Genomic DNA, 27,515 nt, shown 5'->3' with positions numbered 1-27,515 from the left:
CCAGGGAATCGACCACCCTCTTGGTACCGACGGTGGTTGTTCCTATAACCCCTCAAGAAAAAACTCCAAGACACACCTGCGGGCATACACTGGCTATACCGCAGTACAAGTGTTCCAGTTTTCAAAAAAGGGTTATCCCAGGCCTACGGTATCAACGAAACTTTACTTCGGACCGGGCCCGGCGGCACGGGAAGCACAGGGTTACCAGAGGAGGTCCAAGACCACCCCAACAGCCCCCTCTTCGCCATGCGTGAGAGAGGAGCGAAAAGAATGGAGAACCAGCCCTAAGCACACCGCACTTGGTATTCCCAGGCGGTCTCCCAACCAAGTACTAACCAGGACCGAACCTGCGTAGCGTCCGAGATCGGACGAGATCGGGCGTGTACAGGTTGGCATGGCCGTAAGCCATTACGATAGTGCAGAGTACAATATGTACCCAACAAAGGGTCTCCATAGCGCCTAACCCTGTGACACCCAGACCGACCCGGCATTTTTCCCCCCAAAAAAAGCACAAGTCCCTCAGGGTACCAGAACAGCAGATCTGCATCCCCGGCGGACAACGGGTTCAACTGATCCGGACCAGCGTGACCAGACCAGTCCCGTGCCCTAACCACGCCGACATGCCCACTCCAGAAGAGGGGGTAGGTATGCGTGTCGATCTAAAACATGAAAAGAGGGCGCCACCCAGACGGTCCCATTTGGACCGTGCTCAGTGGCCCACCCCAAGGGCGTGATACCCCTCTACCTCTATGTTCAGATCTATTCCGTTAACATCCCCCAGATATGAACGAGAATTCATCGAGACAACCTAGTAAACTGGCGCTCGGAAGAGACAAAACTCCATCCCAGTTGCCCTATAAAAACGCTGTTTTAACAAGCAACCAAGGCGCACTTAGCCCCTGTGTGATTCTTTAACAGAAACACACCTGAGCCAGCACTATGTATGCGTCGAGACCCAAACACATCAATGGATAGTCTAGCAAGACACCAAACATTGTTCCTCCAAGTCGCCTGGGAGAACGACACGGAGCCGTGGTGCTTCATGTACCTTCCTCTTTTTATTCAAAAAAGAAAGAACACAGACTGACATGAATCCCTCGTGACGCAGCTGAGGGTAATTTTTTTTTACATTTTTACATCCCACCACCCTCCCATAGGGAGGAGACGGAAATCCCCAGAGAGACTTCCCACACGAGCTGTATAGATTGAAAAGAATATATTGCAACATTGAGCTATGTAAAATTTGGGGTAGGGCTCTCCGAGGAGGAGGCACTGAACCAATACACACTCAATAATCGAATTGAATCGAATACACACACAATAGAGTAGGACTCCTTTTTGAAGTTCTACTCATCTTGACAATCTGAGGAGGAGGCTCCCTCACAGGGAAGGAGAGTCCTAACTCACAGAAGGCCCGAGTAGGAGGTTCGTGAGGAGGAGCTCTGACAACTCCCTGTGTTCTGAAGGTCCAGATTAACACTGAAAGTCTGCGTTTATTATTTTGTATAACTTGTATATTGTTTATATATATAAGATATATATCTTTACGCCATCCGTTTGCATAATAGTATTCTTCGCTCGCCTCATTGGGTCCCGCCCTTGACATTGGAGGCGCCACCAGACAAGTTCAGTCTTGCCCATAGCAGGCGCATTGATTCCGGACAGGTAAATCGGCTGCGCCCTAGAAATCAGTCTGAGTATATATATTGTAGATGGTGCAAGCAGCCGCAGAAGCAGTAACATAGAAGCAGTGGAAGTAACAAGTCGGCAGTATCAGAACAGGAGAAGTAGCAGAGCGAGAGCGTGATACGTCCGGTACAGTTGTACACAGACCTACCAGCGGTGTATCGTTACAGATAGCTAGTAGCTACTTAGATACGACTATAATATTGTAGAGCCATTATTGGCGCAGTATAGTGACTTGTGTAAGCAAAGTAACGTGGAGAAACGTATAGTTAAACCCAGCGGCGTTTGGATCTAACTACTCATTGAAGACCGTCTGTGGGCTAGCTTCCAGTACAAACGAAGCTAGCTAGCTACCATCTATGCCATCGGGCTTTTGGATTAATAGCTATTAACCCTGCCATCGGGCGCTAGGATTACAAGGACCGGTTCCGTACGAGACCCCTTTTCTTCCAGCGATGACAGGATTATCCGACCAGTCTCCAATTCCTCCGGAGCCTACAACTCCAAAGGGAAATCATTGTCTCCAGCTACCCTTGCTTCCCCCTTATCGCCTCGTCTCTTCTCACTCCCTGCAGAGCTCCGGTCGAGTATTCGTAACCTAGGAACTATTCATTACCGCTGACTTTGATACTCTGACATTCTATTATTAAAAGAGAAACGTGATAATTCAGATGTATATTGCTATGACGATTAAAATGCTTATAAACCAGGTATCCTTGTCCCCGTGCCGTCCATTGAGTGTCCGCCATTTTGTCTAACTATACTGTCTGGCTATTAATATTCTTTAGTAGTGGTTTAATCTAAACAATCTTTAATACAGTCCGGGTTGTGTAGCCCCTCAGCTACAATTGGTCCTTCGAGCCGGAGGGTATCAGTAATAATAATCATATTAGTAATAATATGGCCAGCGGCGGACACTCTTCAATCGGCTCTCCCCCATTAGAGCGCCCTAGGCGCCAGCGTCAGCCCCCTCCCCACTTGGAGAACTACGCTGTAGATCTACCTCCTAGCTTATCTACGAGGACGTTAAGCAAGGATAAAATTAGTAGCTTAAGTCTGCCCAACCTTATCGACCTGTCAACCCCACCGGTAGAGACCCAAGCTAGTTTAAGTGAAACTGACTTAGCTCACGGGGGGGGACAAGCGGGACATGACTTGACTATGCCCATGGAACACCGCGCCCCCGAGGTGGACCTCGGAGTGCATGAACCCATAGAAGATAAAGACCGCGCCCCCGAGATGGACCTCGGAGCGCAAGAAGGTAAAGAATGCGCCCCCGAGATTGACCTCGGAGCGCAAGAGGATAAAGAATGCGCCCCCGAGATGGACCTCGGAGCGCACCAGAGTAAAGAGCACCGCGCCCCCGAGATGGACCTCGGAGCGCGAGAGAAGACAAAGTACAGCGCCCCCGAGATGGACCTCGGAGCGCTTAAGGAGACCAGGTCACCGCCAAGCCCTGCCAACTCCAAATCACCATCATCAGCGTCATCCCCAAGCGAGGCCGACCAGAGGCTAGCGCAAGTCCTGATCGCCACGCTGACCGCTTCAGCGGAAAGAGACCGCCTCCAGGGTGAGCGTGACCGCCTACAGGCGCAACGAGAGAGTGAGCGCGAACATCTCAGACTGGAAGAGAGGCGCCTCCAGGCTCAAGAAACCATGGAGCGAGACCGCGCCAATGCACAGCGTGACGCAGCCAATGCACAGCGCGAGGCGGAGCGAGACCGTCTACAAGCACAAATGATGGAGCAAGCGCTCCAGAGGGTGACTCCCCACTCTTCCACCCGGAGCTCCCGGAGATCATCACGACACGGGTCGAGGGCACCTTCCCCTCCCCGACAAAGCTACACGGGACCCAGCCTACGGGAAGAACCTGCTTACGTTGCAGAGCAGCTAACCGAGCGACTACAAAGCCTAACGGAGGACAAGGGAGGACAGAAAGCCCACCCGCACGAACCCATCTCAGACCAAGAGGAACAGTGCAGCCCCGGTCTCAGTCCCGACACGCTGCGTTATGAACCCCCAACCCGTCCCAGTGGGGAGTTCGAGCAACAGACAGCACCGAGGAATAGTGCCTGGGGGCCCAGCCTCTGGTTCCCGCCCAGCACGAACCAACGACCCCACGTACAGGGAGACTCGCCAAGGAGGCCTCTCCCCCCACGTGCGTCAGTGTCACAGCCATCCATGGCATCCTACATTGGGACACCCACATTCCCAGACTTCACAAGAGAAGACCGAGCGCAGTATACCGAGCTGCGTATGTGCCTAGAGACAATTATATCCGGAGTACAAGACGAGTCATACAAGTATGCCATCCTCCTTAAGCACCTCAAGGTAACTAGAGCGCACAACATAGCGCTGGCATACTCCAATTCACAGACTCCCTATTCTGATGCCTTGGTGGCCCTCGACGCACGTTACGGACGTACATGGGACTATGTCATTCAGGAGATACGTGAGATTGAACGTCTCCCCCCAGCTAAAAACAACCGAGCCCTGGACGACCTATCTGTCAAAGTACAATCCCTGGTAGGGATGCTCGGGTCCCAACGAGAGAAGGGGATGTACGAGTTGTACGCCAACTCCAACGTGGAGCGTATATTAGAGAAGCTCCCCCCATTCCGCCAAGAACGTTTTCGGCGGCAAAGAAACCACCGTGACCCCAATGGCCCAGAACAATCACTCCTGGACCTGGCTGACTTTCTAGCCAGGGAGGTTAGCAGCCTAAGAATTGACACCTTCGCATGGGGTGGCTTGAACATTAAAGAGGGACCGAGAAGGTTTAAAGACCAAAGCAGGCCCATCAACGTGATGCACCAGGCCGAGTCGGTGCCACGACAGAAGAGTCATAACCCCCCCGCCAAGGGAAAATGGAAGATCGCATGTCAATACTGCGACAACGAACACTGGCTGTCACAGTGCGACGCATTCAAGAAACTGACCGCCGACGACGTAAGTCAGTGGATTAAAGCTAACCGCCGCTGTTTCCGCTGCGCGCGCGGCCACATGGCAGCCGAATGCCGCCTCAAGAAGAAGTGTGGCAAGTGTGACGGCGCTCACCTCGAAGCACTGCACGAGAGCAACAAGCGAAAACCCGCCCCACAAAGCAGCTCGAGAGCAGAAGTACTCTACATCGACCCCACGAAGAGTGGGAGCTCCAGGGTGCTCCTCAAGGTGGTACGAGTACTCCTCAGTCACGGGGACAAGGTACTCGACACCTATGCCGTCCTCGACAACGGGTCGGAGAAGACTCTCCTCCTCGCCTCCGCCGCGACCCAGTTGGACTTGCGGGGTCCAGAGGAGACTATGACCATCCGTACCATTCGTCGAGACTTAAAGACAATCAAAGGTGAAAACGTCTCGTTCACCTTAGCAGCGATCAATCAGCCCGAGAAGCGGTACAGCATCAACAAGGTGCTCACAAGCTACGACATAGGTTTGTCATGCTACGATTACCCCATCCCACAGCTGAGGGAGAAGTACGAACACCTACGCCGACTGCCCATACCGCTCATCAACGGCGCTACACCGACCCTACTCATAGGCTCCGACCACGCGGACCTTATTGTCCCAACTGATGCGGTCCACATCGGACCCAGAGGATGCCCAGCCGCGGTCAAGACCCAACTGGGATGGACGCTCCAGGGCCCTCTCTCCGGGCCTTCCAACCGACCAACGTCCACACGCTGCCTTTACACCAAGGTGAGCGACCCAGACAATACCCTCTTACAGCACGTTGAGAGGCTATGGACACTAGACGAAGGCAAGATGGTTCGGTCAAAGGAGGACAAGTATGCCATAGTTCTACTCGAGCAGAAGACTACGAGGGTCGAGGTCGACGGAGTACTAAGATACGCGACCCCACTCTTGAGGCGGGAAGGGATGCCCACTCTGCACATGCCGAAGGGAGCGACACACCACTACCTACAGAGCACTGAGCGGCGCCTCGCCAAAGACCCCCCCCCATGCAACGATATATCGCACCGAGATCGAAAAGCTGATCACGGCTGGCCATATAAAGAAAATCGATGACCACGAGGCAGAGAGGACAACAGAGTCATGGTACGTGCCCCACCACAAGGTCACTCACAACGGAAAGAACCGCATTGTGTTCAATTGCAGTTATCAGATTGGACAGCAGAATCTGAATAACCTGCTCCTGCCCGGCCCGACACTCGGACCCTCCCTCCTCGGCGTACTGATACGCTTTCATCAGGACAAAGTGGCCATCAGCGGCGACATCAAGGGAATGTTCCTACAAGTCCGACTGATGGAGGAAGACAAGCCTCTACTGAGGTTTCTGTGGAGAGAGAGGCTCGACGACGAACAACCCTCGATATACCAATGGGAGGTACTCCCAATCGGCACCACCTGCAGCCCGTGCTGCGCCACGTTCGCGTTACAGAAGCACGTGGCCGAAGACCCCGGAGCCGACGATGATGTCCGACACAGCGTGGAAAGAAGTTTCTACGTGGACAACTGCCTACAGAGCGTATCCACGCCAGAAGAAGCAGAGAGCATCCTACTGAAGCTACGAGCTTCATTGGCCAAAGGTGGATTTGACCTCCGACAATGGGCCAGCAGCGACCCTCAAGTTCTCCGAAGCCTCCCCCCAGAGACCAAGTCCGCGAGCAGCGAGACCTGGATGGCGCACACCCCAGGCGAAGCGCAAGAGATGACCCTGGGCCTCGTCTGGCGTTTCAAGACGGACTCGCTTCACTACAGACACACACCCCTGAGGACGGATCAGGAGACGTCCACGACTAGACTGACCACTCGGCGGAGTGTGTACCGAACACTCGCCAGCCAGTACGACCCAATGGGATGTATCCTCCCCTACACCACTCGGGCGAAGATGCTAGTGAGAGAACTGTGGGACAATGAGCAGGGCTGGGACGACCCCATACCCGAGCACCTGGCTACCACATGGAGAGAATGGGAGGATGAACTTGTCTTACTCCGCGATGTGACCATCCAATGGAGTTACTTCCCCCCTAGAGTGCGGTTGGAGTCAGATAGACCGCCTCTGAAGTGAAGCGAAGTCAAGCGAACTGCATTCTGGCTAACGGGGCACCGACGTTAAACACAGCATTCCTGTGTTGGCGACGAGGGTAGCGTCGCTGCACCACCCAGCCGCTACGATTCTCCATGTTGACGCAGTCCTCGCCGGCCGGGCTCCCGGTAGGTTCGACTAACATCCTCTGTCAAAGATGACGTCGTAGTCAGAGTGTTTAAGGCATGTTATAGTCACAGAAAACGTTCAACAGTGTAGCATTAAGCTAACAGCCGATCGGCTGATAGCAACAAGCTAACGTATACCAGCCTGGTAAACACAGCAAGCTAACGCCGCAGCTAACAGCTGACTGGCTAATACAGTAGTCCATAACTAGCACGCAAGCTAAGCAGCTATCACCTGAACCTACAATGACATAACAAGCCACACTTCAGACAGGCCGCTGTCCCAATCCCTTCCCTAACAGGGAAAAGAAAAAGAAATGTCAGAACACAGTTGTCAACAGTGATCCAGACATACACGGGGCCCTTTGAGCATGGAACTTCCGATAAAGAAGATCTTATGCCCACATTTCCTCGTTAGGGTATACTTTCATTTGTATATGAAAGATGGGGCCTGCACGGGACAGAGAAGCATCCGCTCTAGAATCCTGGGATCACCAGAACCTAGCGCGGCCCACTAGTTTAGCCATCATGGGCGTCAGACCCAGATCCTCCGACCGCCGTTTTAAGCCGAGCAGAGGACCCTAGCCTGGGGTCGGCGTTTCGTAAATTGTTAGCTAACCCCCATAGCATCAACAACAACCAGAGCTTGCAAGCAAAACAGTACGTACCCAACCTGGAAACAACCGCTTCTCACAACAGACGGTGCGTCCTACAGTCCAGCTGTGTTGCTGGAGGGTAACCCCATCCAGCCGCAGCAAGGAGGATTGTAGTTGGGAAGCATGTCAGCGGCGTGAGCTCCTAATACGAAAAAAACGTTGAAGGTCGGAATGATCCAGACACTCCAGTAACGAAGACAATATCGCTGTATTTTCTCGAAAATAGTGAGAGAGAAAATAAAGATATGATGTCAACGTATCTCTTGTTTTCCAACTTTCTTCTACTAACAACCTCGTCAAGTGGGGATCTACCGAAGGCACTTCCTTGTGGTGAAAGTGAAGAAGGAGGCGAGTAGGTGACCACACACCTGCTTATGAAGGTAAGCGGAAGGGGGTGTGGTCAGACGGATGTTGGGATGTAAAGGTACATGGTGGAATTTTTTATTCAGTGCACGTGCACGAAGTGAAGTACAGTGCAGACAGGTGCTGAGCAAGCCATTAACGACATAGAACCTTCTGTAGTGTGGTAGTGAAAGGGTTAACCTGTGTTGTAATAGTACAACGTCCGTGTCGCGGTCCAGTGAATCATATATATATCTGCAAAGGAGCAGAAACCATCTGTTTTGTCCTGCGTTTTTGACAGAGACACGTTGACCGAATCGTCATGTATTGATCCCTTCCATTAGCAACTGTAATTGCACTTAATAAGTATTACCACTCTGGTCAACAAGAGACGGATTTAGGAGCTGCGAGCGCCGTCACCATTTGATTCTAATTACTCTGTACCGAATAATAATGTGGCCTAGGCCTAACAAAAATAATGGTTGGTTTCAGGTTGCCGACCGACCCTGCCGATTTAGGTGCGACCCAATATATTTTATGAGTTTAAAAAAAAAATCATATATTAAAAAAAAAAAAAATCATTTTTTTTTTTTTTTTTTTTTTTAGAATAAAGTTTCATAGAAATCTTAGTCAAACATTTAGTATTATGGATATTAAACATGCTGGCAGAGTACATGCATCCATGTTGTTGTGAACATTTTAACCCTTTCACTGCCACACGACAGCCGGTTAACCCTTTCACTGTGACAATACAGAAGGTTAGCCCTTTACTATCACACAACCGACGGCGATGCTCCATCATTAGCATCATTAGCTCCGCATCCGCGGAGCTAATGATGCTAATGATGGAGCATCGCCGTCGGTTGTGTGATAGTAAAGGGCTAACCTTCTGTCGTGTGGCAGTGAAAGGGTTAATTAAATAAAGAAATTCCCTATCCATAGTCGCCGTGGGAAAGAATAAAAAAAAATAAAATAAAAATAAATTCCCTACCTACCCATGGCCAAACTGACAACCAACCTGAAACCAACTATTATTTTTGTTAGGCCTTAATAAGTATTACCACTCTGGTCAACAAGAGACGGATTTAGGAGCTGCGAGCGCCGTCACCATTTGATTCTAATTACTCTGTACCGAATAATAATGTGGCCTATGTAGCCTTCAGAGCTGACAGTCACCTTCATTTTATTACTGTCTCCTTGCTCTCTCTCTCTCAATTCCGGGAGCCAAGCAATTGGCCCGTTCTGAAGGGGTCCGCATTATATATATCTCTCCCTCTCCCCATCTCTCTATCCCTCTCTATCCCTCTCTCTCTCTCTCTCTCTCTCTCTCTCTCTCTCTCTCTCTCTCTCTCTCTCTCTCTCTCAGGAGGAGGTAGAGATGTGTCTCTCTCTCTCTCTCTCTCTCTCTCTCTCTCTCTCTCTCTCTCTCAGGAGGAGGTAGAGATGTCTCTCTCTCTCTCTCTCTCTCTCTCTCTCTCAGGAGGAGGTAGAGATGTGTCTCTCTCTCTCTCTCTCTCTCTCTCTCTCTCAGGAGGAGGTAGAGATGTGTCTCTCTCTCTCTCTCTCTCTCTCTCTCAGGAGGAGGTAGAGATGTGTCTCTCTCTCTCTCTCTCTCTCTCTCTCTCTCTCTCTCTCTCTCTCTCTCTCTCTCTCTCTCTCTCTCTCTCTCAGGAGGAGGTAGAGATGTGTGGTGTCTCTCTCTCTCTCTCTCTCTCTCTCTCTCTCTCTCTCTCTCTCTCTCTCTCTCTCTCTCTCTCTCTCTCTCTCTCTCTCTCTCTCTCTCTCTCTCTGTGCGCATGCGTGTGTATCGGAGCGAGTGTGTTTGGAGCGGGCAGGTTTGACTGAGCGGTTCGCGTGAGTTAAAACTTTCTGAAAGTTATTTCCATCTTCTATCTGTGTGTCTATTATTTATGTACGTTTTGTTTGTCTTTTGTCAGTGTTGTTTCGTTTAGTGTTTGGTGTGTTTTGGAGCGAGTAGCAGCCACCAGTTCTGCTGGTCGGTATGCCGCCCGCAGCTATGAGTTTGGAGCGTCTGAGGCGCAGACACGCTATAAAGCTCTCCCCGGGACTGAATAGTACCGTAGAAGAGTGCGGGCTTGCGGTCGGGGCTATTGTGGGTCATGATAGCGTGAAATCTGCATCACGGATGAATAATGCAGTTGTAATTTTTTTGGATTGTGTAGATAAAGTGAATTTGGTGGTGGAGCAGGGAGTGGTAATCAAAGACACTTTTACCCCCGTGTTTCCACTAGTAAGTCCTGCACAAAGAATAGTCATTTCCAATGTTCCTCCTTTCATCAGAAATGAGGTCCTGGAAAGGGAACTGGCTAGACACGGACAGATAGTTTCCCCAGTGAAGATGATTTCTCTGGGTTGTAGATCCCCTCTGTTAAAGCATGTGTTATCTTTCAGAAGACAGGTTTTCATGATTTTAAAAAATGAAAAAAGTTATCTGAATTTATCCATGAATTTTAGAGTGGATGACTTTGATTACACTATTTATATAACTTCAGACACTATGAAGTGCTTTGGGTGTGGGCTGGACGGTCATATGATTAGGTCCTGTCCTACTAGGAGGCCTGGGTCGTCTGATCAAACACCGCCATCACCCAGGGCAGGTCCAAGTGGCTCGAGCACCAACAAGGGTCGAGAGAGAACCTCTGGGAGGAAAGGTACAGGAGAAGGTCTGGTGGAGAAGACAGGACAAGGTGAGAAGGTGCAGGGGGGGGGGGAGAGGCCTGGTGGAGGGAGTAGAACAGGGTAAGCAGGTGCAGGAGGAGAGGCCTGGTGGAGAAGACAGGACAAGGTGAGAAGGTGCAGGGGGAGGGGGGGGGGCTGGTGGAGAAGACAGGACAGGGTGAGCAGGTGCAGGAGAGGAGAGGCCTGGTGGAGAAGACAGGACAAGGTGAGACGGTGCAGGGGGGGGGGTGGACCTGGTAGAGGGGGCAGAACAGGGTGAACAGGAGGAGGGGGTAGACCTGGTAGAGGGGGCAGAACAGGGTGAGCAGGTGCAGGAAGAAAGAGGTTTGGTAGCGGAGGCAGGATTAAATGTGAATTCTAATTGGAAAAAAGTGGAGAAAAGGGGAAGAGCGAAGGCTGTTGAGGAGATCACTGTGGTCGAGGAGGGTGAAGAAGTGGGAGGTCAGAAGACAGGGGTCGGAGGTGAAGAAAGAATCAGTTTGGGCAAATGCACTGGATCAGCTGCTGGAGAAGTAGAGTGTAGCATAAATGAGGAGGAAATGGAATTTGATGCTGATATTACCAAAATTTCCCAAAAAAGGAAAACTGAGGTCAGTCAATCTGACTCTAAAGCTAAAAAAGAGTGTCAACCTGAGCAGCAGGTAGACAGTGACAGTGGAGACTCTGACTTGAGTGATGAGGCGGAGTCTCTGCCTCCCACTCAGTCTCAGGCTGACAGGAGGGATGGGTATTCTTTAACTAGAATAAAAGGTTTTCTACAGGATACTAAAGGCTCAAGGGCAGTTAAGGTGGAACGTTTTTTTCCTGACGTAAAGCTGTTTGTTGAGTCCGCTAAGTGGCTAATGAAACGCAGTGACAGGAGTGACGAAGGTTTCTCTGATCAGGAGATTTATCGTTTAAAGAAACATGTGCAAAAGTCAAGATCAAAAATCTCCAATGATGGTTAAGTTATCTGGTCTCCTTTTATTATTTTATGTCCTGCAATTTGGATATTTTCTCATGGCAGAATTTAAAGTAGGTACCCTAAATTTAAATGGTGCAAGAGATGATGCAAAGAGGGCATCTCTTTATCAACTAATGGATTTAAAAAATATTGATGTGATGCTTGTCCAAGAGATAATACAGTGGCTTGGAAAAGAGAATGGAATGGGGAAATAGTTTTAAGCCATAACACCAGTACTAGTGGTGGAGTGGGGATTTTATTTTCCAGACAATTTTTGCCGCAGTCATGTGAGATTGAGGAGGTTGTAAAGGGACGTCTTTTAAAAGTAAGAGTGTTATATGAGAAGGTGAAAATGGTATTTATTGTTGTTTATGCCCCAAATATTGGTTTGGAAAGAATGTGTTTTTTAGATTATTTGGCTGATGTTATTAAGGGTTGTGATAATGAGGAGTTTTTATTTCTGGGAGGGGATTTTAACTGTACTGTTAACCCCGTTTTAGATAGGAATCATCAAGAGCCTCACTCTGCATCTCGTAGTCGTCTCTCTAGGGTGATTGAGCCGTATGAGCTGAGTGATGTGTGGAGACGAATGCATCAAAAGCAGAGGCAATACACATGGGTTCATACTAGAGATAATTTATTATCATTGGCCAGACTTGATCGGTTTTATTGTTTTAAACACCATTTTAGTGTTTTTAATAATTGTTATATAACCCCTGTTGGTTTTACTGACCATTCTCTTGTGTACTGTTCTGTTTTTATCAAGTGTGTAAAGCCACAAAGTGCTTACTGGCATTTTAATACGTCTCTTTTAACTGATAAAGATTTTGTGGACGCTTTTACCTTCTTATGGAAGGTTCATAAGCAGACAAAGGCCAGTTTTATCTCACTACAGCAGTGGTGGGATGTGAGGAAGTGCAAAATTAAGCAGTTCTGCCAACAGTACACTCTAAATGTTACTAGGGATATCGCCAGGTCTATGAAGTCTCTGGAGATTGATGTGGAGGAGCTTCAAGAGCTAGCAGAATCCACAGGAGATCGAGGCCATATTGGAGCTCTCAAAGTTAAAAAGTCTGCTCTGGCTGACCTGTTAGGTATTTCAGCACAGGGTGCTCTGGTGAGGTCACGTTTCAGAAACATCTCAGAGATGGATGCATCTTCCCGTTTTTTTTTCGGTCTGGAGCGCAAGAATGGGCAGAAGAGGCTCATCCACAGCATGCGCTCAGACACAGGTCAGATACTGTCTGAGTCCACTGACATCAGGAGGCATGCTGTGGGTTTTTATAGTAGCCTTTTCCAGTCTGAACTTGGAGAGGAGCAGGAGGAATCTCATGGTTTCTATGAAGGCCTACCAAAGGTAGAGAAAGAGTCCAGTGCAGAGTTGGAGGCGGATGTGTCTCTTGATGAGCTCCATACTGCCCTGCTGAGCATGGAAAATGGGAAAGCTCCGGGTATAGACGTATTACCTGTTGAGTTTTATAAGACCATGTGGGCAGTGTTGGGAGAAGATCTCCTGATGGTGCTCGGAGACAGTCTTATTGGAGGGCAGCTGCCGCTGAGCTGCAGGAGGGCAGTACTCACACTGTTGCCAAAGAAGGGAGACTTAATGGAGATCAGGAACTGGAGACCTGTCTCACTTTTGTGTACAGAATACAAGCTCCTCTCCAAGGTGCTAGCTACCAGGCTGAGAGAGGTAATGGGGCAGGTGATCCATCGTGACCAGACCTATTGTGTGCCTGACAGGTTGGTCAGTGACAATGTGTTTCTGATTCGGGATTTTTTGGACATCTCTAGTGCATTGGGTTTGGAAACTGGTCTTATTTCCATAGATCAGGAAAAGGCTTTTGACAGGGTTGAACACCAGTACTTGTGGAAAACTCTAGAGGCCTTTGGTTTCAGCCCAGGTCTCATAGCCAAGATCAAGGCCTTGTACAGTAACATTGAGAGTGTGCTTAAGATTAATGGTGGTTTGAGTGCTCCTTTTAAAATCCAGGGGGGTATTAGGCAGGGGTGTTCATTGTCGGGAATGCTGTATTCCCTGGCATTTGAACCCCTGCTACACAGGCTCAGGGCAGGCATCTCGGGGGTAAGTGTCCCTGGTTGTATTGCACCTTTTAAGCTTTCAGCATATGCAGATGACTTGGTTATTTTTATAAATAAACAAGAGGACATCAATGTGTTAGTTGAAAATGTGGGACGTTTTGCTTTGATTTCCTCGGCTAAGGTCAATTGGGGGAAGAGCGAAGCAATCATGGTGGGTACGTTGTGCAACAGACTCACTTTACCAGGGGGCCTGCATTGGAAAAAGGGAGGTTTCAAATATCTGGGAGTGTTTTTAGGGGATGAGACTTTTAAAAGGAAAAACTGGGAAAATGTACTGGAAATAGCTCAAGGCCGTTTAAAGAAATGGAAGTGGATTGTGCCAAACATGTTGTATAGGGGCCGTGTTCTGGTAATCAATAACCTAGTGTCTTCTAAATTGTGGCATCGTCTGATGTGTGTTGATCCCCCAATAGACCTTCTCCCTAAGCTTCAAGCTTGTTTTTTTTATTTTTTCTGGGACAAGCTGCACTGGGTGCCCCAGAGTGTTTTGTACCTGCCCAAGGAGGAGGGTGGGCAGGGTCTTGTGCATCTGTGCAGTAGGGGTGCAACTTTTCGACTCCAGTTCATTCAGAGACTTTTTTATGGACCAAAAGAATTGGTGTGGAGGCCGGTGGCTTGTGCCATACTGCAACAGCTTGGAGGGCTGGGACTGTCGAATTCTCTGTTTTTGATGGATTTTAGCGGTGCTCGGTTAAATGTTCTGCCTGTTTTTTATCGTGTACTTTTTAAAACATGGAGTTTGTTCGATAAAGGACCGCTGGATTACTCAAAATCACTGTTCTGGCTTTTGAAGGAGCCAGTTGTGCTGGGAGCACGTTTGGACGTAGCTGGTGGGCCAGGTCTGACATTTTCCGGGCAGCTCTGCAGGTCAAAGATCACCACACTGGGCCATGTTGTGGAATTGACAGGAGCGAACATGGACAATGCTGCTGCTCTTGCTTCACGCCTGGGAGTGAAATCCATCAGGACGGTCAGCATGATGCTGGGAAAATGGAAGCAGGGGCTCAGTGAGATAGAACGTTGCATGTTGACAGAGTTTAAAAACGGGTTTCTTCATCCTAGTGATGAGGATATGTTTCCTAGTTTTAAGCTGCAGCCTGATTTAAAAAATTGCACAGGGCCTCTTTTAGCAATGGGAGATGTTTCTGGTGTGTTTTTTGATGAGGGTGATGGAAAATGTTTGTACAGACTGTTAGTCAAGGTTCTCAACAAGGAGAAGCTCGACGGGAGAGGTGACACTCCCTGGAGAGCGCACCTTGGTCTCAGTGATGAGGTGAAACCAGAGTGGCGAGCACTGTACAAACCACCGTTATTCAAAAGAATTGGCGATCTGCAGTGGAGGGTTTTACATGGTATAGTGGCTGTCAATTCTTTTATTTCCATATTGAACCCTAACGTCTCACATGACTGTCCTTTTTGTGCGCAAAGGGAAACAGTTTTCCACTGTTTTCTGGACTGTTCCAGGCTGCTGCCTCTGCTAGGGTTACTAGAGATACTTTTCCAGTCCGGTGAAGAGGTGTTCTCGAAAGAAAGGTACATTTTAGGTTTTAAATACTGTAGAAGGGAAAGAAGCAAGTGTCATCTTTTTAATTTCATTTTAGGGAGAGCAAAGATGGCTGTGTATCTCAGTAGGAGGAATAAGATAGGACAGATCTTGGATCATGATGCTGTATGTCTGTTCAGAAAAATGATCAAAGCCAGACTGAGCATAGATTTTAATTATTATAGAGCATTGAACAACCTAGATCAGTTCACTGATATATGGGCACATAAAGGAGTGTTGTGCTCTGTAATGGAAGATGAGTTGGTGTTGGCAATTGAGCTGATTTGAGTTTTTTTCTTTGTTGTGGTTGTTTTTGTTGTTGTTGGTGGTGTTTTCTTTTGTTGTTTTGTTGTTGTGCTTTTAAAAATGTATGGTCAAATTGTTATTGAAAGAAAGACGAGTGTTATACAGTTGACTGAGTAACACTTTTTGTTGTAATGCTGGAATGATTTATAAATAAAGTGTTGTTAAAATTCAAAAATTCTCTCTCTCTCTCTCTCTCTCTCTCTCTCTCTCTCTCTCTCTCTCTCTCTCTCTCTCTCTCTCTCTCTCTCTCTCTCTCTCTCTCTCTCTCTCTCTCTCTCTATATATATGAGTGACCGAGTAAATGGGGGAATGTGATGATGATTTGATGTTAACAGTGAGATGGGTCTACAGAAAGGGAACATTTGGCTGGCGGACCTGCTTGCCTCAGCACTTAGGAGGCGGCACGTTTAAACGTTCAGCTCTCACCCGGAATGGCCCACGAGAGGAGGAGGGGGGGGGGGACCTGGGGAATCGCGTGGCCATTCATCACGTTAATGAGTCGTGTCACTTTATTTACTTCGCTCCGTAGTCTGTCGCTCCCCGCTATCATTATGTCACATTCCGCTGAAGTCGGGCTGAAGCGTAATGAAAAAAAAAGGCAAAGCGAATGTTCAGAGTTACCATAAGATCATTGCATTTCCTTAGATATTAAAGTGGTTCAAATTTGCATAATGACCTGTAACGAAAATATTGCTTCTTTAGGAACCCATATCTTGGAGGTGGGCCGGGTCGGGCTTTAGGAACCCAGATCTTGGAGGTGGGCTGGGTCGGGCTTTAGGAACCCAGATCTTGGAGGTGGGCTGGGTCGGGCTTTAGGAACCCAGATATTGGAGGTGGGCCGGGTCGGGCTGAACCAGAAGGAAACCGCCCCACAGCGACGCATGAAGCCCAACGGTGTTGCCAATACGAACTCCTCTGGTTGGATACGAGCTCCTCAGGTTGGATACGAACTCCTCTAGTTGGATACAAGCTCCTCAGGTTGGATACGAACTCCTCTGGTTGGAGCTCCTCTGGTTGGATACAAGCTCCTCTGGTTGGATACGAACTCCTCTGGTTGGATACGAGCTCCTCTGGTTGGATACGAGCTCCTCTGGTTGGATACGAGCTCCTCTGGTTGGATACCAGTTCCTCTGGTTGGATACAAGCTCCTCTGGTTGGATACGAGCTCCTCTGGTTGGATACGAACTCCTCTGGTTGGATACGAGCTCCTCTGGTTGGATATGAGTTCCTCTGGTTGGATACAAGCTCCTCTGGTTAGATACGAGCTCCTCTGGTTGGATACGAACTCCTCTGGATGGATACAAGCTCCTCTGGTTGGATACAAACTCCTCTGGTTGGATCCAAGCTCCTCAGGTTGGATATGAGCTCCTCTGGTTGGATACAAACTCCTCTGGTTGGATACGAGCGCCTCTGGTTGGAGCTCCTCTGGTTGGATACGAACTCCTCTGGTTGGATATGAACTCCTCTGGTTGGATACGAGCTCCTCAGGTTGGATACAAGCTCCTCAGGTTGGGCACGAGCAGAACTGGGATCCCTGTGGAATCTGTAGAAGGCAATATGGTCTAATTTCTACAGCAGAGAATGTATAGCGTCCAAAGTTACCTGGCTTCAAGACATATTTTTTGTTGTTGCTATTGTCTCATATCAGTCTCTCGTGTCCACAAGGTGACGGTCCTACCGAGGGCAGCTTAACAGGTAAAGACCCAGGGGGCGAATTCTCAAAGGGATTGCACGGATTTTTCTGACGCTATGTCTGTGGAAAAAAACCCAAAACAAACCCTGCTATTCACAAAGCACTCGCAGAGGGTGAAATACCGTGCTAACTGCGTTGTCATCATCATCATCGCGTCTCTGTGCGTCCGTGCCAATTGCGGGTATTTGAATGAAGTAATATGGTCGAAAAATGTGCCCCTTTCTATGCAAATGAGACTCATTGCAAAAAAAACACTCCAATTCACAAAGATCGGCGCTAATTGCCACGCGCAGTTAAAGTGAAGTAATTTACGTCTTCAGAGAGTTGGTGCTAACTAAGCGCATTCATAAAGGGTGTCATGGCCAGCGTCTCCGGTGATCCGGTGGGTTAGGTAATAATCACAATAAAGAGAATAGAACCTGCACACTCATAAACTCCAGAATAAACTTTTAATTTTTTATGTTTCGTCAGGTCGATGAGGAGGAAACACGGTCAATGAAAAGTTTATTCTGGAGTATATGGGAATGCGGGTTCTATTATCTTAAAGGAACATGCCAACGTTTTGGGAAATTCGCTTATTTGTAGGGATGCCCGATATTATCGGCCGATATTGGCATTAAAATGTGATATCGGAAATGATCGGTATAGTTTTAAATTTTTTTTTGCTTTTTCTCCTTACTGTATATTTCAATTTTCCTCCCATCCCAATTTCGTGTTTCCAATTATCCTCTCCCCTGTCTTGAACGTTGCTCGACTATGCCCCCCACTGGTCGGTTGTAGGGAGGATAGAAGCCTTGCATCACGTGTCCCCTCCGGTACACGAGGAGGCAGCCTGTCACATCTTTTCACCTGCCAGCGTGGACTCTCATTGGCGAGGTGTAATGCATGAGAGGCTCACACTACCCGCACCACTTCCTGTCTCTGCTGTGCAGGTGTCCCCCAACCGACCTGTAGGAGTCGCTGTCCACAACGTCCAAATTACCACCCATCGACTTCCACCCGCTGGCTCTGCCAATTGAGCCATTATGACGGCCGGCCCAAGCCGGAGGCAATGCTGACACCCGGATTCGAGACCGGAGGCTCTTGCATTGGTGACGAGCACAATAACATAGTGGGCGCAAATCACAGCGGCCGAATTCGCCCCCCAATCTGTGATCCAACTCTAAACAAATGGATAGAGTGAGTGCCACCAAGAATAAGAAAAACAACAATTGAGACATGTTTTATAAATAATAATAATAATAATAATAATAATAATAATAATAATAATAATAATAATAATAATAATAATAATAATAATAATAATAATAATAATAATAATAATAATAATAATAATAATAATAATAATAATAATAATAATAATAATAATAATATTAATATTAATAATAATAATAATAATAATAATAATAATAATAATAATAATAATAATAATAATAATAATAATAATAATAATAATAATAATAATAATAATAATAATAATAATAATAATAATAATAATAATATTAATAATAATAATAATAATAATAATAATAATAATAATAAGACATGTTTTTATTATCTAGTGGACTGACTAGGTTCTTTATGCATTGCTTTTATCAACTGTATGCTACTTGTATGCCTATGTTCATTTTATGATATTTGCTGTGAAGCACTTTGAGCTGCAATCCATGTATGAAAGGTGCTATAAATGCAGTTATTATTATTATTATTATTATTATTATTATTATTATTATTATTATTATTATTATTATTATTATTATTATTATTATTATTATTATTATTATTATTATTATTATTATTATTATTATTATTATTATTATTATTATTATTATTATTTATAGAAGGTATACAACAAGACAACAGGTAAACATTAGTTTGTAATTGTAGCGGCTGTATGTTGTGACTTAAAATGGATTGTTTGTGTTGGTAATGTCTGTAAACATTGATGCCATAGATTATATTAGATATTATATTACACCTACCACCGGGCCTGACAACCGTTCTCGGGGAAACCCTGGATACAGTGTGCGATATTATCTGACTCGTCTTGTTTTTAATCAGTGAAATCCAAATCTGTGATATTACCATTTCAGGGTTGAATGGAGTTAAAGCGAGATGGACCGTTACATCTCGGGGCCGGGTGAAATAGATGAATCTGGAGTTATTTACCGATTTTAATTGGATTATTATTTATAAATAACAATAATAATAATACATGTTTTCATTCTCTAGTCGACTGACTCTGTTCCTTATTGAAGGTCTACAACAAGACAACAGGTAAACATTAGTTTGTAATTGTAGTGGCTGTATTTTGTAGCTGAAAAGGGTTTGTTTGTGTTGGTAATGTGGTAAATATGAATGTAAATAAGTAATATAGTAGATTAGATTCAATTAGATTAGATTCAAATGTATTGTCATCATACAGCACAAGTACAGTAACAACAAAAAGAAGTTTGGCATCCAACCAGAGTGCAAATGTACAGGTGATTAAACTGGGTACAAAGTATTATAAAAAAAATAAAAATAAAATAAAATGATAATAAATTGCGTATTGGGGCTTAGACTTGTTTCAACATAAGACAACAAGGCAAGTCCAGTAAATAAAGAAGCCTTGTTTCTACTTATAATAACCTGAGGATGCCACTGAACCGCTGAATGGTGAAAGCAGTGCCAAGAGGTCCAGCAAATGTATTCCCAGCCACTCTGCATATCATGCTTGTATACGCTAATATCACCGGCTTCCGCCTCACCAAGTCCTCACACAGACGGAGGTACAGAGAGACCAGACAGAGGTATAGAGAGACCAGATGGAGGTACAGAGATACCAGGGTTTCCTTATCACCATGTCCTCACACAGACTGAGGTACAGAGAGACCAGGCGGAGGCATAGAGAGACCAGACGGAGGTATAGAGAGACCAGACGGAGGTACAGAGAGACCAGGGTTTCCTCACCAAGTCCTCACACAGACGGAGGTACAGAGAGACCAGATGGAGGTATAGAGAGACCATACGGAGGTACAGAGAGACCAGGGTTTCCTCACCAAGTACTCACACAGACAGGGGTACAGAGAGACCAGATGGAGGTATAGAGAGACCAGACAGAGGTACAGAGAGACCAGGGTTTCTGCCTCAACATGTCCGCACACAGACGGAGGTACAGAGAGACCAGACGGAGGTACAGAGAGACCATGGTTTCTGCCTCAACAAGTCCTCACACAGATGGAGGTATAGAGAGACCAGACAGAGGTATAGAGAGACCAGACGGAGGTACAGAGAGACCAGGGTTTCTGCCTCAACATGTCCGCACACAGACGGAGGTACAGAGAGACCAGACGGAGGTACAGAGAGACCATGGTTTCTGCCTCAACAAGTCCTCACACAGATGGAGGTATAGAGAGACCAGACGGAGGTATAGAGAGACCAGACGGAGGAAAAGAGAGACCAGGGTTTCTGCCTCAACATGTCCGCACACAGACAGAGGTACATAGAGACCAGACGGAGGTATAGAGAGACCATGGTTTCCTCACCAAGTCCTCACACAGACGGAGGTATAGAGAGACCAGACGGAGGTATAGAGAGACCAGACGGAGGTATAGAGAGACCAGATGGAGGTACAGAGAGACCAGGGTTTCCTCACCAAGTCCTCACACAGACGGAGGTACAGAGAGACCAGATGGAGGTATAGAGAGACCAGACGGAGGTACAGAGAGACCAGGATTTCCTCACCAAGTCCTCACACAGACGGAGGTATAGAGAGACCAGACGGAGGTATAGAGAGACCAGACGGAGGTATAGAGAGACCAGGGTTTCTGCCTCAACATGTCCGCACACAGACAGAGGTACAGAGATACCAGACGGAGGTATAGAGAGACCATGGTTTCCTCACCAAGTCCTCACACAGACAGCGGTATAGAGAGACCAGACGGAGGTATAGAGAGACCAGACGGAGGTATAGAGATACCAGACGGAGGTACAGAGAGACCAGGGTTTCCTCACCAAGTCCTCACACAGACGGATGTACAGAGAGACCAGACGGAGGTATAGAGAGACCAGACGGAGGTACAGAGAGACCAGGATTTCTGCCTCAACATGTCCGCACACAGACAGAGGTACATAGAGACCAGACAGAGGTATAGAGAGACCATGGTTTCCTCACCAAGTCCTCACACAGACGGAGGTATAGAGAGACCAGACGGAGGTATATAGAGACCAGACGGAGGTATAGAGAGACCAGATGGAGGTACAGAGAGACCAGGGTTTCCTCACCAAGTCCTCACACAGACGGAGGTACAGAGAGACCAGACGGAGGTACAGAGAGACCAGACGGAGGTACAGAGAGACCAGGGTTTCTGCCTCAACATGTCCGCACACAGACAGAGGTACAGAGATACCAGACGGAGGTATAGAGAGACCATGGTTTCCTCACCAAGTCCTCACACAGACAGAGGTATAGAGAGACCAGACGGAGGTATAGAGAGACCAGACGGAGGTATAGAGATACCAGACGGAGGTACAGAGAGACCAGGGTTTCCTCACCAAGTCCCCACACCGACGGATGTACAGAGAGACCAGACGGAGGTATAGAGAGACCAGACGGAGGTACAGAGAGACCAGGATTTCTGCCTCAACATGTCCGCACACAGACAGAGGTACATAGAGACCAGACGGAGGTATAGAGAGACCATGGTTTCCTCACCAAGTCCTCACACAGACGGAGGTATAGAGAGACCAGGCGGAGGTATAGAGAGACCAGACGGAGGTATAGAGAGACCAGATGGAGGTACAGAGAGACCAGGGTTTCCTCACCAAGTCCTCACACAGACGGAGGTACAGAGAGACCAGATGGAGGTATAGAGAGACCAGACGGAGGTACAGAGAGACCAGGATTTCCTCACCAAGTCCTCACACAGACGGAGTTACAGAGAGACCAGACGGAGGTATAGAGAGACCAGACAGAGGTACAGAGAACATGATTTACTCACAAAGTCCTCACACAGACGGAGGTACAGAGAGACCAGACGGAGGTACAGAGAGACCAGACGGAGGTATAGAGAGACCATGGTTTCCTCACCAAGTCCTCACACAGACAGAGGTACAGAGAGACCAGACAGAGGTACAGAGAGACCATGGTTTCTGCCTCAACAAGTCCTCACACAGATGGAGGTATAGAGAGACCAGACGGAGGTATAGAGAGACCAGACGGAGGTACAGAGAGACCAGGGTTTCTGCCTCAACATGTCCGCACACAGACAGAGGTACAGAGAGACCAGACGGAGGTATAGAGAGACCATGGTTTCCTCACCAAGTCCTCACACAGACAGAGGTATAGAGAGACCAGACAGATGTATAGAGAGACCAGACAGAGGTATAGAGAGACCAGACGGAGGTACCGAGAGACCAGGGTTTCCTCACCAAGTCCTCACTGTTATGTACTAGAGGCCTGGTCACTCCTGTGTCACCAGGGCATGCAGGTGAGGGCTGCCAATTAGCCAATTAGTGCTGATTGGTTACCTGCTGGGAGCTGTAAAGACAGACCTAGGAACACACATGCAGGGTCGGTGCTTAGAGAAAGAGCTATTAGGTTCTTCAGTCCTTGTCCGTTGGTTTACCTTAACACTTTAGTTTACATTTACATTAATAGTTCCTTGGTTTAGTAGCAGTTTTGAGTTAGAGCACAGGGTTTTGGTGTTGGTTACACATAGGTTGCGTACCCATGAGCCAGGGTCGTAACAGTTGGGCGCTCGTCCGGGATCTTTTACCCCTAGAACTTTGTTTGGTGTTTTTTTTTTGTGTTGCACGGGGTGTCATCGTATTATGGTTTGGGTGGTGTTCGTTACATATGGTGTAACGTGGGGGCTGAGCCATTTCATCAAACAGGTGAGTATGCCGTATTTGTTTGTAATTTGATGTGACTACTTATGCTGTTAAAATATATAGTTTAGTAGGCACCACATGTAGATAGGGACATATTTCTCTGGTTGTTGGTTAGCGTCCGGTGCACCACGTACTCCTGGGGCGGTCAATGAAATGATTGGTATATGATCTTTGACTGGTAGAAGGTGTGGTTGAAGAAAGTTAGGTCTACAGGGCATTTAGTTTAAGGGTAGGTAGATTAGGGCGGCCAGGAAACACAGGTAGTGTGGTAGGGCTTGATTTAGTGTTTCTTAGGGTAGACATGTGGTAGGCCGGTTTTTTCTGCAGTTTAGACGTAGAAGCCTATGTAGTCACATCAGGTTAGAAGGTGCACCTGTTTGGAATATTTTGTTGGATTTATTTTGTTTGTTTGAGTGTTTGGTGAGCATACCTGGTAGCACCTAACACCCTGAGTGTATGACACGTCTATTTGGGGTGGGTGTGGTTTTTTTTTTAATGTATTTTTTTGCATCCTTGAAATGTGCGCTCCGTAGCACACATTGCCACCGCGTCCCTTTATGATTAATATTAGTGGCTTTGGCATTCTGTATGGTTCTTCAGTGGTTCGTCGTGGTTCTTTAGTCGTTCTTCAGTGGTTCTTTAGTGTTTCTTTGGTGGCTCGTTAGGTGGATTGTGTGTGTGCTAGGGTGCTTTTGGCAGCTTTTTGGTGACTCTAAGGTGAACGGGTTGTTGCGCTGGTGCAGGAAAGATGGCTTCCGTTAGGGATTTTGTTGATCTCCCTTCGCATGACATGTTGGAGAGGTTTTCCAAAGAACAGCTTCTGGAGCTTGCTGTACACTACAAGGTGGAGCTTTCTCCCAGTGAGAAACGGTTGAAGCCAACTGCCTTGAGTGCTTTAAGGGTGTTGCTCATTAGAGGGCAGGTGCTTGAGGAGAGGGTGGAGCAGCCTCCTTCGTCTGACGCGTCTCCGCTATTACCTGGTGCAGAGGGTGAATGGAGGGTTAGAGAGTTGGAGTTTAAGGAGAGGCAGCTACACCAAGAGCGTGAGGAGAGGAGAGAGGAGCGTGAGCTTAAGGAGCGTGAGCTTAAGGGGAGAGAGAGGAGAGAGGAGCGTGAGCATGAGCGTGAGCTTAAGGAGCATGAGTTTAAGGAGAGACAAATGTTGCTGGAGCACGAGCGTGCGCAGAAGGAGCTTGAGTATAAGCATGCTGCCTTACAGGCGGGTGCTCTGCATCCAGAGTCACGTTCCGGGTTTGATGTAGGCAGGAATATTAGGATGGTGCCACCATTTTTTGAGAAAGACGTGGAAAGATATTTTCCCCTTTTTGAACGGGTGGCAACCACATTGAAGTGGCCTGATACCGCCTGGACACTGCTGCTGCAATGTGTTTTGGTTGGTAGGGCACAAGAAGCCTACACTGCTCTGTCCCTTGAACAAAGCGCTGATTATGAGCTGGTTAAAGCTTCCATATTGAGGGCTTATGAGTTGGTCCCCGAGGCCTATCGTCAGCGTTTTAGAGGTTATCGCAGGCAGGAGGGGCAGTCTTATGTTGAGTTTGGTAGGGAGAAGGAGAACCTGTTTGACAGGTGGTGCACTTCTCAGAAGGCAGAGTCAAGAGAGCAGCTTAGGCAGTTGATTCTCCTAGAGGAATTTAAAAGATGTGTTCCTGATACCGTTTCCACACATCTAAATGAGCGTGGGGTATCGAAGATAGGCGACGCCGCTGTCTTTGCCGATGAGTTTGTGTTGACACACAAGTCCGTGTTTTTGGAGGACTACAGTGTTGAGTCCGGGGATAGGCGTCCTGTTCAGGGGGGCCGTTTCCCAAAACCTGTGTCTGCTGGTCAGTTAACTTCACCTCCTAGGCGGGGTGGTTCGGCTGGTGCATTCCCAGAAGGGATTATCTGTTTTTACTGTAAGGAACCTGGTCATATCGTTGCTTGAGCAGAAAAATTTCAGAACCGTGGCTCTGGTAGAAACCATATCCAGGACGCCTATGCCAACGTTAGATGGGGAAAGTATCAAACGTGTGGACAAAGAGCTCGAGGGTTCCTCAAGGTTTATGATGAATGGATTTGTTTCCCTGACTAATGCACTAGAGTCCAAACAGGCTATAACAATTTGGAGAGATACCGGTGCTTTTCAGTCCCTCATTCTGGAGGGGGTTTTGCCGTTTTCAGAAAACTCTTCTTTGCATTCCGGTGTCGTTGTTCGGGGCTTTGGAGGTGGATTTGTGGATGTACCTTTGCATGAGGTCACGCTCAATTCTCCCTTAGTATCAGGCAATGTTGTTGTGGGGGTATGTTCTCACATTCCCATTAAGGGGGTGTCCTTCATTCTAGGGAATGATTTGGCTGGTGACAAAGTGTTGGCTACTCCGGTTGTAACTCCCATTCCTGTGGTTTCTGAGGTCTCTAATGAGCTGGCACAGAAACATCCAGGAGTGTTTCCTGTGTGTGCTGTGGCACGAGAAATGTCAAAGGACAAAAGTGATGTTGTTGATACTTCGACTTGGGACATTACACTTAGTGACACATTCTTTGTTGAATTAAAATGTGTACCTGTTGAGGATTTTGGAAAGCACACTGTGGATGTACCTCTGCATAATGATTCTCTTGATTGTGGTTTTGTGTTAGGCCCGGTGGTGAAACCAGAGTTGACATGCATGCCGGAGAAGCATGTGACAGGAGATGATATGGCAGCGCAGTGTCTCAAGGTCTTCCCAGCCTGTACGGTGGCTGAGGCCACGAACGAATTGGAGGAGGAGTGTGGGAAGGATGCTATGAAAGGTGCTGTTGTTTCATGTGACACCGTTCTAGTTGGGGAGGCTACTAAGCTTGACTTAGGCTGCCAGCCTTCCCACAATAGCTCTATTGTCCCTAATGTTTCACTTGTGGGCAGGGATGGTCCCAGTATGTCAGTTAATGATTCTGACATTGATCCACATGTCCACACTGATTCTCTGCCATGCACTAGGTGTGATGGTCAACCTAGTTACCTGTGTCCTGTGGAGCAGGAGCCGTCTTCACGACCTGGTCTGTTGAGTGGCAGCCATTTTGATTTTGATCAGGACAAAGTTATTTTGGGTGACGCCATTTTAGATGGTGCTCCAGACGTTATTGTGACTGTCGTACTGCCATGTTCCCGGTACACTGGGGCTGTACCTGAGGCGGTACAGCCTACTCTGGATGTTCACGGTGTGCAGTATCCTGAACTGCCAGTGCCAGGTGGGATGGATATGGGTGCGGTGGTGGTATCAGTGATCTATGGTTTTGTTGTGCTGTGTTCTGTTCTGTTAAGCGCAGTTCTCAGGTTGATTTTGGTTTGCAGTATAATTTTGACAGATCGGTATCGGTGGTCGTGTTCGACAGGCGCCGACCCGGTTCTTGCCTTGAACCATTTTGATGTTTACGTTGGATCCTCCAGTTTACCCCTTGTTGTGTATACAGACCATAACCCTTTGGTTTTTCTTCGCAGCATGGTGAACTCGAACCATCGTTTGATGCGATGGAGTTTGTTCCTCCAGGCGTATAACTTGGATATTCGCCACATCGTGGGAGGGACAACGTGCTAGCAAACGCCCTCTCACGATCATAGTACCGGTGTTTGTGGTACCCGTTATCGCTGTTGTGGTAGTGGCCCTGACAACTAAGGGGTCACAGTTGGTTTTTGTTTTGTTTATGGGTTGTTGTGTAGTGGTTGCCTCTTGGGCAACCAGTTTGGTGGGGAAGGTGTTATGTACTAGAGGCCTGGTCACTCCTGTGTCACCAGGGCATGCAGGTGAGGGCTGCCAATTAGCCAATTAGTGCTGATTGGTTACCTGCTGGGAGCTGTAAAGACAGACCTAGGAACACACATGCAGGGTCGGTGCTTAGAGAAAGAGCTATTAGGTTCTTCAGTCCTTGTCCGTTGGTTTACCTTAACACTTTAGTTTACATTTACATTAATAGTTCCTTGGTTTAGTAGCAGTTTTGAGTTAGAGCACAGGGTTTTGGTGTTGGTTACACATAGGTTGCGTACCCATGAGCCAGGGTCGTAACAGTCACACAGACGGAGGTACAGAGAAACCAGACGGAGGTACAGAGAGACCAGGGTTTCTGCCTCAACATGTCCGCACACAGACAGAGGTACAGAGAGACCAGACGGAGGTATAGAGAGACCATGGTTTCCTCACCAAGTCCTCACACAGACAGAGGTATAGAGAGACCAGACGGAGGTACAGAGATACCAGGGTTTCTGCCTCAACAAGTCCTCACACAGATGGAGATTTAGAGAGACCAGATGGAGGTATAGAGAGACCATGGTTTCCTCACCAAGTCCTCACACAGACGGAGGTACAGAGAGACCAGACGGAGGTACAGAGAGACCAGACGGAGGTACAAAGAGACCAGACGGAGGTACAGAGAGACCAGGGTTTCCTCCAGTGCATTACAAGCCGGCGTACTCCCATGCCTAACTAACATTATTTTATTTCACTACAGTGAGTTACTAAA

This window comes from Notolepis coatsorum (assembly GCF_963971535.1).
Source record: "Notolepis coatsorum genome assembly, chromosome: 4".
Lineage (NCBI taxonomy): Eukaryota > Metazoa > Chordata > Actinopteri > Aulopiformes > Paralepididae > Notolepis > Notolepis coatsorum.
Note: the sequence above shows the minus strand (reverse complement) of the source record.